Source organism: Cyanistes caeruleus, unplaced genomic scaffold (genome assembly GCF_971803275.1).
Source record: "Cyanistes caeruleus unplaced genomic scaffold, bCyaCae1.hap1.1 HAP1_SCAFFOLD_172, whole genome shotgun sequence".
Classification (NCBI taxonomy): Eukaryota; Metazoa; Chordata; class Aves; order Passeriformes; family Paridae; genus Cyanistes; species Cyanistes caeruleus.
In genome coordinates this window covers 136,104-151,916 of record NW_028255960.1, presented here as the reverse complement: position 1 = coordinate 151,916, position 15,813 = coordinate 136,104, and positions in this window count along the sequence as shown.

The window sequence follows — 15,813 nt, the reverse complement described above, 5'->3', positions numbered from 1 at the left end:
ATAAAGTTGAAAGTGGGTCCCCACCGCCAGGAAATAAACTTCCTGGTTGATACGGGTGCTGAAAGAAGCACCTTGCAAAAGTTACCAAAGGGATGTGTGGCAAGCAAAGAAAAAGTTGTCGTAATTGGTGCTAAGGGAGATCCCTTCAAAGTCTCGGTAATAAAAGATGTAGAAATTGAATCACACAATAAGGTATGTTTGGGAAACTTGCTACTAGTAGAAGAAGCTGATTATAATTTATTAGGGAGAGATATGATTATTGCACTAGGTATAAATATTGCTGTAAGAAATTCCGAATTGGTAATAAAGATATTCAAGTTAACCCCAAAAGATGAAAGGGAAATTGACCCCAAAGTGTGGCACTCTAAAGGGGAGGTGGGAAAGCTGAATATTACCCCCATTAAAATTGAAATAGAGAATCCCGAAGAACCGATAAGGGTCAAACAATACCCAATCCCGATAGAAGGGAGAAGGGGTCTGAAAGTAGTAATTGATGACCTTCTCAAAGGAGGTACTCTCGAACCCTGTATGTCCCAACACAACACCCCCATCCTGTCAGTAAAGAAAGCGGATGGGAGCTTCCGATTGGTCCAGGATCTTAGAGCAGTAAATGCTAGGACCCGAACCAGATTCCCGGTAGTGGCGAATCCTTATACTTTGCTAAACAGACTCTCACCTGAGGATGTATGGTATAGTGTAATTGATTTAAAAGACGCCTTCTGGACCTGTCCTCTGGAGGAAAGGAGTAGAAATTTCTTCGCCTTTCAGTGGGAGGACCCGGACACAAACCGAAAGCAACAGCTGAGGTGGACGGTCCTCCCCCAGGGGTTTGTAGAATCCCCAAATCTGTTCAGACAGGCTCTGGAACAACTACTCACCCAATTCATTCCAGAGGAGGGGACAAAATTGTTACAATATGTAGATGACTTGTTAATTGCCGGAACGACGGAAGAAAAGGTGAAGAAAAGCACGATTTCTTTACTGAATTTCTTGGGACAGAAGGGGCTAAAAGTATCAAAATCCAAATTGCAATTCACAGAGCCCGAAGTAAAATACCTTGGTCATTGGATATCTCAAGGGAAAAAGAAATTAGACCCTGAGAGAGTGGCAGGGATTCTTGCACTCCCTGCCCCAAAAACAAAAAGACAGATAAGACAATTTTTGGGGCTCCTGAGATATTGCAGACAATGGATTGAAGGATTTAGTGAAAAGGTAAAATTTCTGTATGAAAGGTTAAACACTGATAGATTGAAATGGACGGTGCAGGATGAAGTTAAATTTCAAGAATTAAAGAATGCTCTCATAACTACCCCAGTATTAACTTTGCCAGACACTAATAAAGAGTTCCAGTTGTTTGTGGACGTGAGTGGACAAACAGCACAAGGAGTTTTGACCCAGGAATGGGCAGAAAGAAAAAGCCCATAGGATTTTTGTCAAAAATCCTAGATCCAGTTAGTCGGGGCTGGCCTACTTGCCTGCAAGCAATTGTGGCAGTAGCTCTGTTGGTTGGGGAAGCTAAAAAGATAACTTTTGGAGCCCCCTTGGTAGTTTACACCCCACACGATGTAAGAAATATCTTACAACAGAAAGCGGAGAAATGGTTAACCGATTCAAGGCTTCTGAAATATGAAGCCATGTTAATCAGTTCACCGGGTCTGGAACTAAAAACAACTACTGCACAGAATCCCACGCAGTTTTTGTTTGGAGAACCAACAGGAAAGCTAATTCATAATTGTATTGAGACAGTAGAACTGCAAACCAAGGTAAGACCGGACTTGCAGGATCAGGAACTGGAAGGAGGGGAGAAATGGTTCATTGACGGTTCCTCAAGGGTAGTTGAAGGAAAGCGAAAATCAGGATACGCCATCATAAACGGCATGACAGGGCAAACTATAGAATCGGGCCCACTGCAGGCAAGCTGGTCTGCACAGGCTTGTGAGCTGTATGCTCTCCTAAGAGCTCTTCAGGGTTTAAAAGGAAAAAGGGGGACCATTTACACGGATTCAAGGTATGCATTTGGAGTGGTTCATACTTTTGGAAAAATATGGGAAGAAAGGGGTTTGATTAACACGAAAGGGAAGGGATTAATACACGGAGAAATAATCAGGCAAATTTTGGAAGCAGTCAGAGAGCCACAAGAGATATCGGTTGTTCACGTGAAAGGACACCAAACTGGGTGGCAATTTCACACAAGAGGGAACAATTGGGCAGACAAAGAAGCAAAACAAGCGGCTTTGTTAACAGTAAGTATTCCTGAGATAGTCCCAAAGGAATCACCAGAGGTTTCCATGCTCCCCTCGGAAAAGGAGCTGGAAGAATTCAAAAGGGTAGGAGGCTACCTCGAAAAAGGTAAATGGTGGTTACCGGACGGGAGAGAGTTAGTCCCAAAGGGAATAGCCAAGGGAATACTCAGAAGGTTGCACGAACAGACACATTGGGGAACCAGGGCATTGGCAGAACAATTCTTAAAGTTTTTTTGGATGCAAAGGAATCTTTGAACTTGCCAAACAAGAGGTACAGGGGTGTGTGATATGCCAGAAGGTGAATCGGGCAAATTTTAAACAATCAACTTGGGGAAGCCGGCCGCTCTCATACCGGCCGTTTGAAAGAATCCAAGTAGATTTCACAGAACTACCAAAAATTGGTAGGAATAAATATGTGCTGGTAATTGTAGATAAGTTAACACATTGGGTAGAGGCTTTTCCCAGAGCAAAGGCTACCGTCCAAACGGTGTCAAAAATTTTACTAGAAGAAATAATTCCCAGATATGGGATAGTGGACCATATTGATTCAGATCAAGGCACGCATTTTACTTCGAAAATCATTAAACAATTATCAGAAGCATTAGGAATAAGGTGGCAATATCACACCCCCTGGCATCCTCAGAGTTCGGGGCAAGTGGAAAGAATGAATCAAACATTGAAATCACAGTTATCTAAACTGATGATTGAAACAAAGATGTCCTGGATCAAATGTTTTCCCCTGACATTGTTGAATATCAGAACCATGCCACATTCTGGAACAGGATTATCCCCCTTTGAAATGCTATCTGGAATGCCATATAAGCATGGAATGCCGGTAGCCCATCCTCAAGTAGAGGATGTGCGAATCCAACCGTATCTTATTTCTATCAATAAAAACTTACAGGAATTAAGAAGAAGAGGATTGATTCCCCAAAGCACAACATTGGGATTTCCAATCCATCAGATTCGACCGGGAGATAAAGTACTGATCAAGGTGTGGAAGGAGCTCCCCCTCAGTCCTCATTGGGAAGGTCCATTTCTCATCCTTCTGACTACAGATACCGCAATTCGAACTGCCGAGAAGGGGTGGACACACTCTTCTCGGGCAAAAAAGGTCACGGATTACAATTCTTCTGAGTGGAAGGTCACTACCCCTCCGGGAGAATTGAAAATCAAGTTTCGGCGTCACCACAAATGACAAGCAAAGGACAGATAAGTTGTATAAATTCCGATTGTTACTGTTTTCCATTTGTACACTTTGAGTGTGCTTATTGTAAGCAAATTTGGGTGGCTCATTGCTTAGGAGGGAACCAACCTAGGGGTTTGTGTAACCAGTGCCTAGAAAAGGAATTAGACCAGACCAATCGTTTCCTGATACTTGCTATCCGGGCGGGCTTGTTGGAACTAGACTCTCCTGAGTGGTTTCAATTTTTCCAAAAAGGACTGAGAGGGAAACTCGACTGCAAAGCAGAACCTCTAGTGATCGAGTGCCGCCAAACAGTAAACGTACCGTGTAGGATTGACCTGATCAAAGCATCTCGGTGGGCTACCTTTAAGAGAAGGTACGCCATCAGGACTTCAAGGGCCCCTGAAGACAGTCCCTGCTGCCGAGAAGATGGTTACCCCCGCCGTATGTTCCTATACGGGCGAAGGGCATGGCAGAGGGATGCAATGGTGGGGAATCCTGATGATCCTGAACCTAGCCATGTGCTTGGCCGAGGGAACGAGTCCCGAGGCGCCTCCGGGGGAGAGTCCCCCGGGGAAGTGTGAGCAGTGCTGGACAGCCACAGAAACCGAGCGATTGATCGACTGTCCTCCGGAACTGCACGCAGGGGTATGCTGGTCGAATGATTCCCAATTGAATCTGTGTAAATTAAAGGGAAAGGTTTGGTGCTCCAACCCAGGAGCAAGTATTATGGAAAAGCAATTTCGGACCTCGAAAGAACAAAAGATTCAAACGACCCACCTCCGAAACAAAAGAGAGAGAAGGGGAGTCCCTCCAATTTCGGTCTGTGGACAGTGTAACAAAACTGTCTGGATTGGGGGGAAGAGGCAATCAACTTTTATAGCTTATTTTCAAGTCAACCCTCTTTGCTACAATAAAGCAAACTTAAAACCGTGTACTATTGGGGGAAAAATGTATTGGGAAGGGAAAAATTTAAAACATGTAATGAAAACTTCTTTTAATAACGAACCTATAATATTAGATTTGTTAAAAAGCAATGATGATCGAGTATGTTTACAGTTCGACCAGGTATTCTGTTTTTCTAAAGATGAGGAAGGGTTAGACCCTGAAAGTAAAATAAAACAGCTAACACTGGAGCTAAAAAGACGAGAAATGGAAAATAAGAAAAGGAGATTAGAACAAGAGAGGCTAAACTCTCTCAGTGAGCAGTATGAACAGTTGGAAAAACAATATGATAATTGGGGGTTGCCCAGCCCCAACCAGAACCTATTTATAGATCTAATGCAAGAAATTGCCACCGAATTAGGTCTATCTAACTGTTGGATATGTGGTGGTTTAAAATCGGCCGAAAGATGGCCATGGAAGGGAGAGGAATTAACCCCAGAACAATTGCTAAAATGGACAGGACTAAAATTATCCAGAACTACTCGGAGACCCGAGGGATGGGTAATTGATAAAAGAATAATTGGAACTTTCTGCATTAGTCGGGAAGGGAGGGAATTTACCGATTTGGTAGGGTACACCCCGTGTGTGAATACTCTCACGGTAAATTCAGATAGCAAAACAAAGGTCTGGCAACCAGAACCACCCGAGGGTTATTGGAGCCACTCTCGGGAGAATAACTGCTAATGGGTAGACATAATTGGACTCTGTTGGAATAAAAATCCTGGGGCCAACCCCTTCCATGCATTTAAAGGCCTGAGGGAATATTGGGAGGATCCGGCGAAAACAAACCAAGGTTGGGAGGCACCGGACGGAATTTACTGGATATGCGGGAAAAAGGCATACAGTGAATTACCAAGGAAGTGGAAAGGATCCTGCACACTTGGGATAATTCGGCCCTTTTTCTTCACGTTACCTAAAGATGAAAGTAAGTCTTTAGGTGCTCCCCTCTTTGAAACGTTAGCACGACAAAAGAGGGAATTAAAGCGAGAACTACCGATGGCGGGAGGCAATCATAAGTGGAAAGGGGAGGAATGGCCTGCCGAGAGGATCATTCAATATTATGGGCCCGCCACATGGGCAAATGACGGCAGTTGGGGTTACCGAACTCCCATTTATCTCCTCAATCGGCTTATTAGGTTGCAGGCTGTAGTAGAAGTAGTCTCAAACCACACTTCAGAAGCCCTAGGACTCCTAGCAAAACAACATTCGCAGATGAGAGCCTTTGTATATCAAAATAGATTAGCTCTCGACTATTTGCTAGCCGAGGAGGGAGGAGTGTGTGGAAGATACAATGAATCCGAGTGTTGCATGGAAATAGATGACTACGGAGAAACTATAAAGGGACTAGTGGCTGAAATAAAAAAGGTGGCACATGTGCCGGTCCAGAAATGGAATTCCATTTTACAAGCCTCCTGGTGGGAGCAAATATTTGGACAGGGGGCTTGGTGGAAGAAACTAGTGTTCTTTATAGGGTGTTTGGTTGCCGGAATCATTTTTCTACCTTGTTTAATTCCTTGTCTGATCAGATTGATACATTCTGTAGTACAAGGAATGCAAATTGCCGTCCTCCCAATAGACCCGGAAAAAGCACAAGGGAAAACAGCTCCTCTTTCTAAACTAATGAAGTTAGAAGAGGAGACGGAAAATAAAAATGCACTTAAGGCCTTGGAAAAGTTTGAAAAGAAAACAAAATAGATTAGGAGAAATGCAAAATATTCCTCCTACAGTAACAGTTTAATAAAATACGAATTTTTAATGTGATAAATTATTAGGCGGGGGACTGTAATAAATTAATCTATGAGTAAAAATTTGTAAAGGTATAATTAAAATATATATGTGATTGCGATGTCATAAAAATATAACATATAATGGGAATAAGTCCTTCTCCGGATCTGGTCGTGATTCTCCTCCGAGAGGCGACAGATTGCAGCCAAGTACCCAGATAACAATCACAAGCAGGCACATCAGCCCCGAAAGAATGGACAGGACATGGGCCATCGAACAAACAAAGGAACGGGCCCGGACGAGATATCGCCGAGCCCGAGCATCTCCGCCCTGCCCACCTGTGTTGGAGAAAAATGGAAAAACTAGACAAAGGAAGAGGAGACAGCCGAGATAGCCATCGGCTCCAGGATGGGTCCCACCACTCCACCCTAATGGCCCGGACCAAAATGATATCAAAAAGACATCCTGGACCTCTTTACATATGAGGAGCCTCTACCCAACGTCTATTGACCCTATTCTCCAGTGCCAGGAAATCTATTCTTCGAACAATCAAGAACCTCTTAACAAAGGGTGCCTGCTTGGAATTTGGCCTCAGGACACAAACTGCCTATAAAAACCCAGGCCAAGGGACTCTCAGGCGTGGATTTGGGAGCACCTATACCTTGCCTATAGACCCTGTCCACCCAGCGCTGCGCTGCTTATTTTATTGTGTTTTTTTCTCGTTGTTCAAATTTATTATTGTTTGATAATAAATTTTCTCTTTTATATAACCCGAAATTGCCTTTGCATTTATAACAATAAGGTGAGGAATTCATGGATGTTTAACGTCCTCTGGACAGCGGGCTCATGGATTCAGAGCTGTCACACACTAACTGGATGGTTTTTGGGTTACTTTAATAATGGTACCTACTGGGAGGAAAAGATAGCTGAGGAAATTTTCTCCCAACCTTTCACCCAGTTCCTTGGGCCTACCCCGCCAGTTTTCAAAGGGTTAAAATCTTCTCTGAATGCTAATGACATCATACAGTGGCTGGTGGTACTGATAGGCCTGTTCTACTTAGTCTTCAGAGATAAAGGGAAAGAGACAGGGAGTGCTGCCCCAGAGCCTGGCACAGCCCCAGAGACAGGGGGTGCTGCTCCAGAGCCCGGCACAGCCCCACAGCCCACCTCAGAAATGAACCACCCAGAGTGGGTGGGGGTTCTGGTGAAGCAGATGCATGAGATGGGCCAGATGCTAAAGGAGTGCATTTCCTCAGCTGCTGGGAAACCCTCCCCCTGCCTCGAAGAGGGACAGTCTGATGGTGCAGCAGTGGAACCCACAGACGTTACAACCGTCCAGGTTCCAGCTGAACCACAAGGGCAGTCACAGCCAGCAGCTGTTGCCCCTGTGGAAACGAGGAAGTCTAAGATGAAATCACAGCACCCTGTTGATAAGGATAAGAAAGGAGGGCCCTCACAACCCACAGGGGAGCCAGAAGTTGAAATCATCACTGAGTCTCTGACATATGACAGTCTCCGTAAGTTACAAAAAGACATTTTGAGGCGGGGGCTTGAGCCTTATACAGCCTGGTTACTTCAGGTCTGGGACCTTATGGGTACAGGTGTGCAGCTGGATGGTGGTGAGGCAAGGAATGTGGGACCCTTGACCCAGGACTCAGGTGTGAATCAGGTATTTGTCAGGGAGCAAGGGCCCCTTTCCCTCTGGGAGTGGCTTTTGATGAGTGTAAGAGAGAGGTTTGTCCACAGAGAGAGAATGGAAGAGCACTATCACAGAAGGGACTGGAAAACCATTGAGGAAGGGATCCAACAGCTGAGAGAAGTGGCGATATTAGAGGTCCTCTTTGGGAGGGGTGGACAGCATGATAATGACCCCGGCAAAGTCAGGTGCACTGGGCAGATGTTGTGGAGTCTGGCAAATCTAGGGCCACGTGACTACACCACCTATATTGCAATGATTAATGCCGGTAACAGCCGAGAGACGGTGGGACCAGGCTTAGACATTTTGCCAGTATGGTCCATGGCCCGCAGCAGGCTAAGATTTCCGCTGTGATTAAGGAACTCAAAGAGGAGATGAGGGAAATGAGGGAAGAGATGAGGAAGAGCAGTTCCCATATGGCACCAGTGCGGGTCACAAGCCCAAAACTCCAAGCCCAGCGTCCCCCAGCTAGAGAGGGAGGGTACACCTCATGAACTGAACTGTGGTTCTTTCTACATGACCTTGGAGAAGACATGGGAAGTGGGATGGTGTCACGATCCGCAAGGTGGGATTCGTGATGTGGTTCTTTTAGCCGGTCTTAGAGTACAAAAGATTATCAGCAAACCAAGGACTTAAACAAGAAAACACAGTTTATTGAGTGCTCATAATATGCGATAGAGGGAAAGAAAAGAGAAAGCAAAGCATAAGGAAAAGAGAGTAAGGGGATTACAGCTACCAACGTCGAAGTCCACTCAGCCATCCAACGACGCAGAGTGTTCTGTCCGTTGGGGAGATCTCAAAGGAAGGTAAGTTTGGGGTATAATTTTATAGTCTTTTGCAAAGCGAGGGGTGCAGGGCCAAAACCAGATGAGATTGATGATCATTGTGATGAATTCCATTGCGCAGGGAGCAGGTGTAGGGTACAGAGCGATCCATGTCTTGCAAGTCTTTGCTCACCAGCAGGAACAAGGACAAGGTGTTGTGGAAAACCCGTTGCACAGGGTACCAGGCACAAGCCTCTGCTCACCAGCAGGAATGAGAGCCATGAGTCGTGGAAAACCCGTTGCGCAGGTTACCAAGCCTCTGCTCACCAGCAGGAACGAGAGCAGTGTACCGTGCAACGTCCTGCAAACAATCACTGAGCAAACATCCATTTCAGCTAGGCCCAAACCCCCAAACCAAGTCCCTTGTGATATTCAGGGTCTCAGTCTCTGTCCTTGAGACGGTTGTGAGACAGATGAGGGAATCTTCGGACCGTCTCTTACAGATGGGAAACCCACTTCTGCCCTGGCAGCACGAGTGTGTCAACTCAGGGAGGGAACCATTAACCAGAAAGGTTCCACTAAAGTGAAGGTAGCCTCAACGTCCCGTGACCAAACTGCCAGATATTGCAGAAAAGAAGATGATCCCCTTGAAGGAACCTCTAGCATGTATGCCCAGGGAGGAGAGGATGACCAGTGCTGGAGGGGCCCTGCCTCTAGCCAGGAAGAGGCACGGGAAAACCGGGTCTTTTGGACGGTGTGGATCCGATGGCCTGGCATATCAGAGCCACAAAAATACGAAGCTTTAGTTGATACTGGTGCACAGTGTACCCTAATGCCATCAGGACATGTGGGGACAGAACCTGTTTCCATTGCTGGGGTGACGGGGGGATTGCAGCAGTTGACTCTGTTGGAAGCCAAGGTGAGCCTGACTGGGGAAGAGTGGCAGAAACATCCCATTGTGACTGGCCCAGAGGCCCCGTGTATTCTGGGCATAGACTTCCTTTGTCTAGGCTATTACAAAGACCCAAAGGGACTCAGGTGGGCTTTTGGAATAGCTGCTGTGGAGGCAGAGGATATTAAGCAATTGAACACCTTGCCTGGACTATCAGAGAACCCATCTGCAGTAGGACTCCTGAAGGTGGAAGAACAGCGAGTACCAATTGCCACCTCGACTGTGCACCGCCGGCAGTATAGGACAAATCGAGATGCTGTGATCCCCATCCACAAGATGATCCGAGAGCTGGAGAGCCAAGGGGTGGTCAGCAAAACCCACTCCCCCTTCAACAGCCCCATCTGGCCTGTGCACAAGTCTGACAGAGAATGGAGATTGACTGTGGACTATCGTGCACTGAATGAAGTGACTCCACCGCTGAGCGCTGCCGTGCCGGACATGCTGGAGCTCCAGTATGAGCTGGAGTCCAAAGCAGTGAAGTGGTACGCCACTATTGACATTGCCAATGCATTTTTCTCCATTCCCCTGGCAGCAGAATGCAGGCCTCAGTTTGCCTTCACGTGGAGGGGAATGCAATACACTTGGAACCGACTGCCTCAGGGGTGGAGCACAGCCCCACCATCTGCCATGGACTGATCCAGGCTGCCCTGGAAAAGGGTGAGGCTCCAGAACATCTGCAGTACATTGATGACATCATTGTGTGGGGGAACACAGCAGTGGAAGTATTTGAGAAAGGAGAAAAGATCATCCAGATTCTGCTACAAGCTGGCTTTGCCATCAAGAAGAACAAAGTCAAAAGACCTGCTCGAGAGATCCAGTTCCTGGGAGTAAAGTGGCAAGACGGACGGCATCAGATTCCCACTGAGGTCGTCAATAAGATCGCTGCAATGTCTCCACCCACCAGCAAGAAGGAAACACAAGCTTTCTTACGTGCCATAGGTTTTTGGAGGATGCACATTCCTGAGTACAGCCAGATCGTGAGCCCTCTCTACATGGTTACCCGAAAAAAGAACACTTTCCAGTGGGGCCCTGAACAGCAGCAAGCCTTTGCTCAGATCAAACAGGAGATTGCCCATGCAGTAGCCCTTGGCCCAGTCAGGACAGGACCAGACGTGAAGAACGTGCTCTACTCTGCAGCCGGGAACAATGGCTTATCCTGGAGCCTTTGGCAGAAAGTGCCTGAGGAAACTCGAGGCCGACCACTGGGATTCTGGAGGCGAAGCTACAGAGGGTCCAAAGCCAACTACATTCCCACAGAGAAGGAAATCTTGGCTGCCTATGAAGGAGTTCAAGCTGCCTCAGAAGTGACTGGCCCAGAAGCACAACTCCTCCTGCACCCCGACTGCCAGTGCTGGGGTGGATGTTAGTTAGCAGACAGTTGGTCAGGACTACACACAGCACAATTACCATAAGCAGTTTGTTCCATGCAAATGACAGCATGCCTGCAGAATCACAGCTAAGGCTTTAAAGTTAAATGAACTTTTAACTATGCTCACATTAACTCTTGAAGGGCGAATACTTACACTTTATACTAATATCTTTTCTAAACTTATCAATAACCTACAAATAACAATTATCACACAAGCTACACTCTTTATCTTAAACTACTATCTAACTACTTTTAACACATGTGCTCTGGTATTCATGCAATCTAAGCGTGAAAGCAATTTGCTTAAAGGGTAAAATACAATTACAATTTGCTTTTATATACAGTTAGATGGAGTCTCTATACTCTTCTAGATCTTCTATAAAACTCTTCTCACAAACAATGATTTAACGTGATTCAGTCTTGGAATATCCACTGCTCCTGTGATGTCAACTGGCAGCTGATCGGTGACTGAGTGAGGGCATCGATGTTCAGCTTGTTCTTCACATCTTCTAAATCTTAAAACAGAGAATAACTGAAAAAAATCGGTAGAGACACAACATCATAATAACAACATGAAATTTCTGTTGGCAAACTGTCTGTGTAGTGCTCAGACACAACTGTGTCCTGACAGCTCCACTTCTGATCTTGTTTGGAGTATTAAGGCTGTGTGGTGACGTCTGTGTTTACTGGATCTCATGTTTTCAAAGGCAGACAGTCTGGTCAGATGAACAGGTGACCTTTTTTCAATCTGTTAACAAAACACAGGCATTTCTCCCCTTGAAGTTAATGAATTACATTAATCAAATGCTTCTAAGGCATCAATTCCCCCCATTTTTTAAAGAAAAAAAATAAAAAAGTACATGGACTGCCCGCTCTGCTGCTGCTCTCTGCTGCTGTTATCTCTAGAAGGTTTGAGCAAAGTCTCCGTCATCCCCCACACACTCTCGCAGAGAGGAAAACGGAAAGAAAAACCTCACAAAGGTAACTTCAACAAATGCAGTTCTTTCTCTCAATATTTCTCTCGTTGTTCACAGATAGAGGAAAAAGGGCACGATTTTACAAAAACAGGCAATGTTACACGAAAAGCCTCTCAGGGCCAGGTGGTAACAATGGTGACCATTGCAGCTTATCAACTTTTAATTACAGTGATAAATTTCGAAGTTAGCAATTTTTTGGCTGTTTTGTCTCTCTTTGAAGCCACCTGTCTGAGACACCTGTTTCTGCTCAACTGCTTCTGTAATTGTCCAGCATGGCCTTGGAGATTTTTTTTCTGCTCTGCCTCTGCCCTGGGGGTGCCTTTGTTCTCTGCACACACCTCAGTGCTTTCCCCCATGTCCCCCTGGTTTGGGTAGAAACCAAGCTAAATTTGGCTTCTCTTCTTCCAGGGTAGTAAAGTTGGAGCTTAAATAAGACTGTAGTGTTAAAAGTGTCTCCAAAAGTGAAGCAAATAGTTCAGGACGTATCACATCCTGCCGTAGCTGAACAGATTCTGTTTGTTGTTTCAGCATTTGCTGTGGAATTTCTTTCTCATTATTTTCTTCTCTCTGACTCTCCCTCCCTCTCTCCAAGGACGGCATAGACAGGAATGCTCACCCAGCAATGGGAGGTAGAGACGGCTGCTGTGACACAGGTAGAATTACAGGGCTCACAGCCTCAGCATATCTCACTTTACTGTTTTTTAAGGTATTAATTACAATCTGCCAAGTGGGACCGAGAGACAGAGTGTCCTTGCTTTTCCCTGTAATTATTCTCTGTCACAACAAATCTCCTGTATCTTTCGATTCTTCCGGGCACCCGCGCCTATTATCTGTAGCCCATAAAACGAGCTTGTCCAGGTCTTATCCCCTGACTGCTTTGCCTTGTTTAATGAGAATACTCAGAAGCAGCTTTTTCGCTGCTGCAAACTCAGTTTCCATGCTAACAGCACATGGCAGGGGGAAGGTCACGACCCCTCACTTACTCCTCCGCCTTCGGTCTCCCCCAGAGACCTGCCTCCTTTTTCCACATCTCACCGCGCCGTGTCTCACCGCGCTCAGGTCGCCTATTCGGTACCGATCCACGTCCGCGGCTTCCAGCGCCCAGATTCACTCCACCGGCTCCACCACTGAATCCCCTCAGCCCATGAGAGGTTCCTGTTCAGAGCGCCAGATATTGAGAGACTATTCACAAGTCTTCACAGAAGTAAAAGTGAATGCCATTTATTTCTATCTTTAGCACCTTTTATAGTGTTTGCCAGGACCTGAGGTCTAAGCAAGTTACTATTGGCTAATACACATTGGTTTACATTTTTTCTCTTAGACACAAGGATATTGTTTTTCTTCATTCTCTCTGCTTCAGGGAAGTTTCAAGGACATTAGCCTTTAATATCACGACTTATGCCAAAGGCTGGTTTGTGCAGACAGGCCTTTACTAAAATATCATGCCCACCTTCTGTTAAAATATTCTCTACACCAGTGTCTCCATCTGCCTGCACTGTGCAGCCACGGAGAAGAGCAGAGAGGGAAGGGGCCAGGCTCAGGGCTGTGCCCCGGGGCTGTGCCTTGCATGGCTCCTCTGCTGGCCTCAGGGAGCCTGAGCTGCTCCTGCTGCCACTACCAAGCCCTGGCTCTGCCTGAGGCTCGGTTCAGAGCTGCTGGCAGCACAAGGGAGACCATTCTCCCCTGACTGCCATGCAAGGGGCTCCTTCCATCCCAGTGTGGGGCCACTGCAGGCACGTGGTCCCCCTGCCCCTGCTCCTGAGGGGAAGGCAGAGATGAGGGAGTGCCTTGGAGGGCAGCAGTCACCCAGGTGTACTCCATGCCCCACTGGACTGAAGGAGAATCTTGAGCACTCTCCAGGACCTGTCCTGTCCTGCCTTTCTTTGCAGCTGAACCTGTTAATGAAGGTGATCTGGCTTATCAGCCCACGTCCTGAACTGTGCCCCTGGGATCCAGGAACGATTCTCTGGGAGATGGTGAGGGTAGGTCAAGGCTTTTCCCACTGGGAGAGCTGCCATCTCAGAGCCCCAAGGTCAGCTCCAAGCAACGGGACTCGTGCACCAACATCCCTCTCTCTGCAGCTGCTCCCAGAGCTGGCCCTGAGTGCCCAGAGGCCCAAGGCACAGGAGCAGCCTCGAGTGGGAGCCCTGCCATGAGCCCAGGGCCATGCTCCCAACTGGGCAGGGCCTGCACTGGCTCCTGACAGGGCCTGGCTCTGTCCCCTTGGGCTGGGGGAGCTGTCACAGAGCAGGGAGGGTCAGGGGTGCCTCTGGCTGCTCAGGGATGGCTTTGGCCCGTGTCCCTGGAAGGAGCCACTGCCCAAGTGGCTGCACTGTCCCCGGGCTCTGCTCCCGTCCTTCTGGGCTCTGTTGGGGGGCACAGCCTGTGCCAAGGGGCAGCAAGGTGCCTGTAGGCCCCAGCTCAGGGGCAAACAGAGAACGTCCTGGCCGTATCCAGCGTGCTGCCAGCTCAGCAGCAGAGCACAGCACGGGCTAACACTGCCCATTGCTCCCACAGATGGAGCCAGCACCACAACTCATGTTCCTGATTCCCAGAAGGTCATTGAAAGGGCTTTCTGTCAGGGAACACGCTGCTAACTAGAGATAATGGCCATGGTGGGAGGTGGAGAGCTTGTCTTCATGTTGTGCTGCTTTGGAATCTGGTGTTCCTGGAGGAGAAAATGGTGAGGGTTTTGTTCATCTTCCCCTCAGATAACTTCTTATGGAAGTCTATTGTAGACAGGAAACATTTCCAAGGAGGCTGCTGTGGACTTGTGGGGAGTCAGTGGTTATCCAAATAACTCTACTGAGAGTTCTGCTGCTTCCCAGGCCTTTCTTTGGCCTCTTCACTGCTGGGCCTTGTCCTGGGGAGCCCGCTTGTGCTGCAGCCAATGCTGGCTCCCACAGGGGCTGCCTGGCCAAGAGCAGCCCCAGGAGCAGCGGGCAGAGGCAAAGCAAGGTGGGCAGGAGGAAGAGTGGGAACGAGATTGCCCTTGAAAGGCAGAGGCGCTCTGGGGCCTGCTCCTGGCCAGGGACCCTGCCCAGAGCCATCCCCTGCTCGCTGGGCTCCTGAGGGGCAGCTCTGCAGCTGGGCCAAGCTGTGCCAGCAGCTGCAGCCGTGCTGGGGAGCCTTGGCCGCTCTGGGCCCTGCTGTGCAGGAGGGGCCCTGTGTGCTAGTGGCAGCTGAGGGCCTCAGCCACCTCCTCTCTCCACAGGAGCACTTCTGGACAGCATTTGAAGGACAGTGGCTGCACTAAACACCCAGACAGCTTGAGCAGCTCCTCTTCAGTAATGAGGGCCTGGGCAGCTCTCGCAAGAGCTTTGAGAAGAGGACCCCAGAGCAGCCATCCCAGAACAGGAGGAATCCTCCTATAACCCTGTAGATCCCACGGTCAACTCTTCTCCCCATGGGTATCCCCAAGGTCCCTTCATTCCCTTTTTTGATCTCCCTCTGCCCCAGCCTAGCCCATTCCTTAGTTCTTGTAGAGACCCCAAGACCAGCCCAGCACCCTCCAGCCCCACCTGAGACCAACATGGCCCTTCCTCTGTCCCTGAGCCCCTCTGGCCCTGCCCTGTAAACAACACTGAAGGTGAGCCCATCTGCCAGTGTAGGTGATGGCTCCTTCTTCTCTTCAAATAAAGAGATGGAGCTGTTAGCCCAGTGTCCACCAGCCTTGACTGAGATCCATGTCCAGGAGCTGCCGGGGCTGACCACAGTGTGGGCAGGCAGGAGCCAGGCAGGGGCTGCTGTGACCAGCGGTGGGGCCCTGAGGGGCTGGGGGAGTCCAAGCTGAGCGTCCCTGGGCTGAGGGCACATTTCCTTCAGTGGCATCACCTGGGCCTGCACCTCCTCCACTGGAGAGCCCAGGAAAAGAGGGAACCATCAAGAGCAACACCAGGGACACAGCCTGACTGTGGACGTGATTTTCTGAACCTGAGAGAATTTCATGCTCTCGG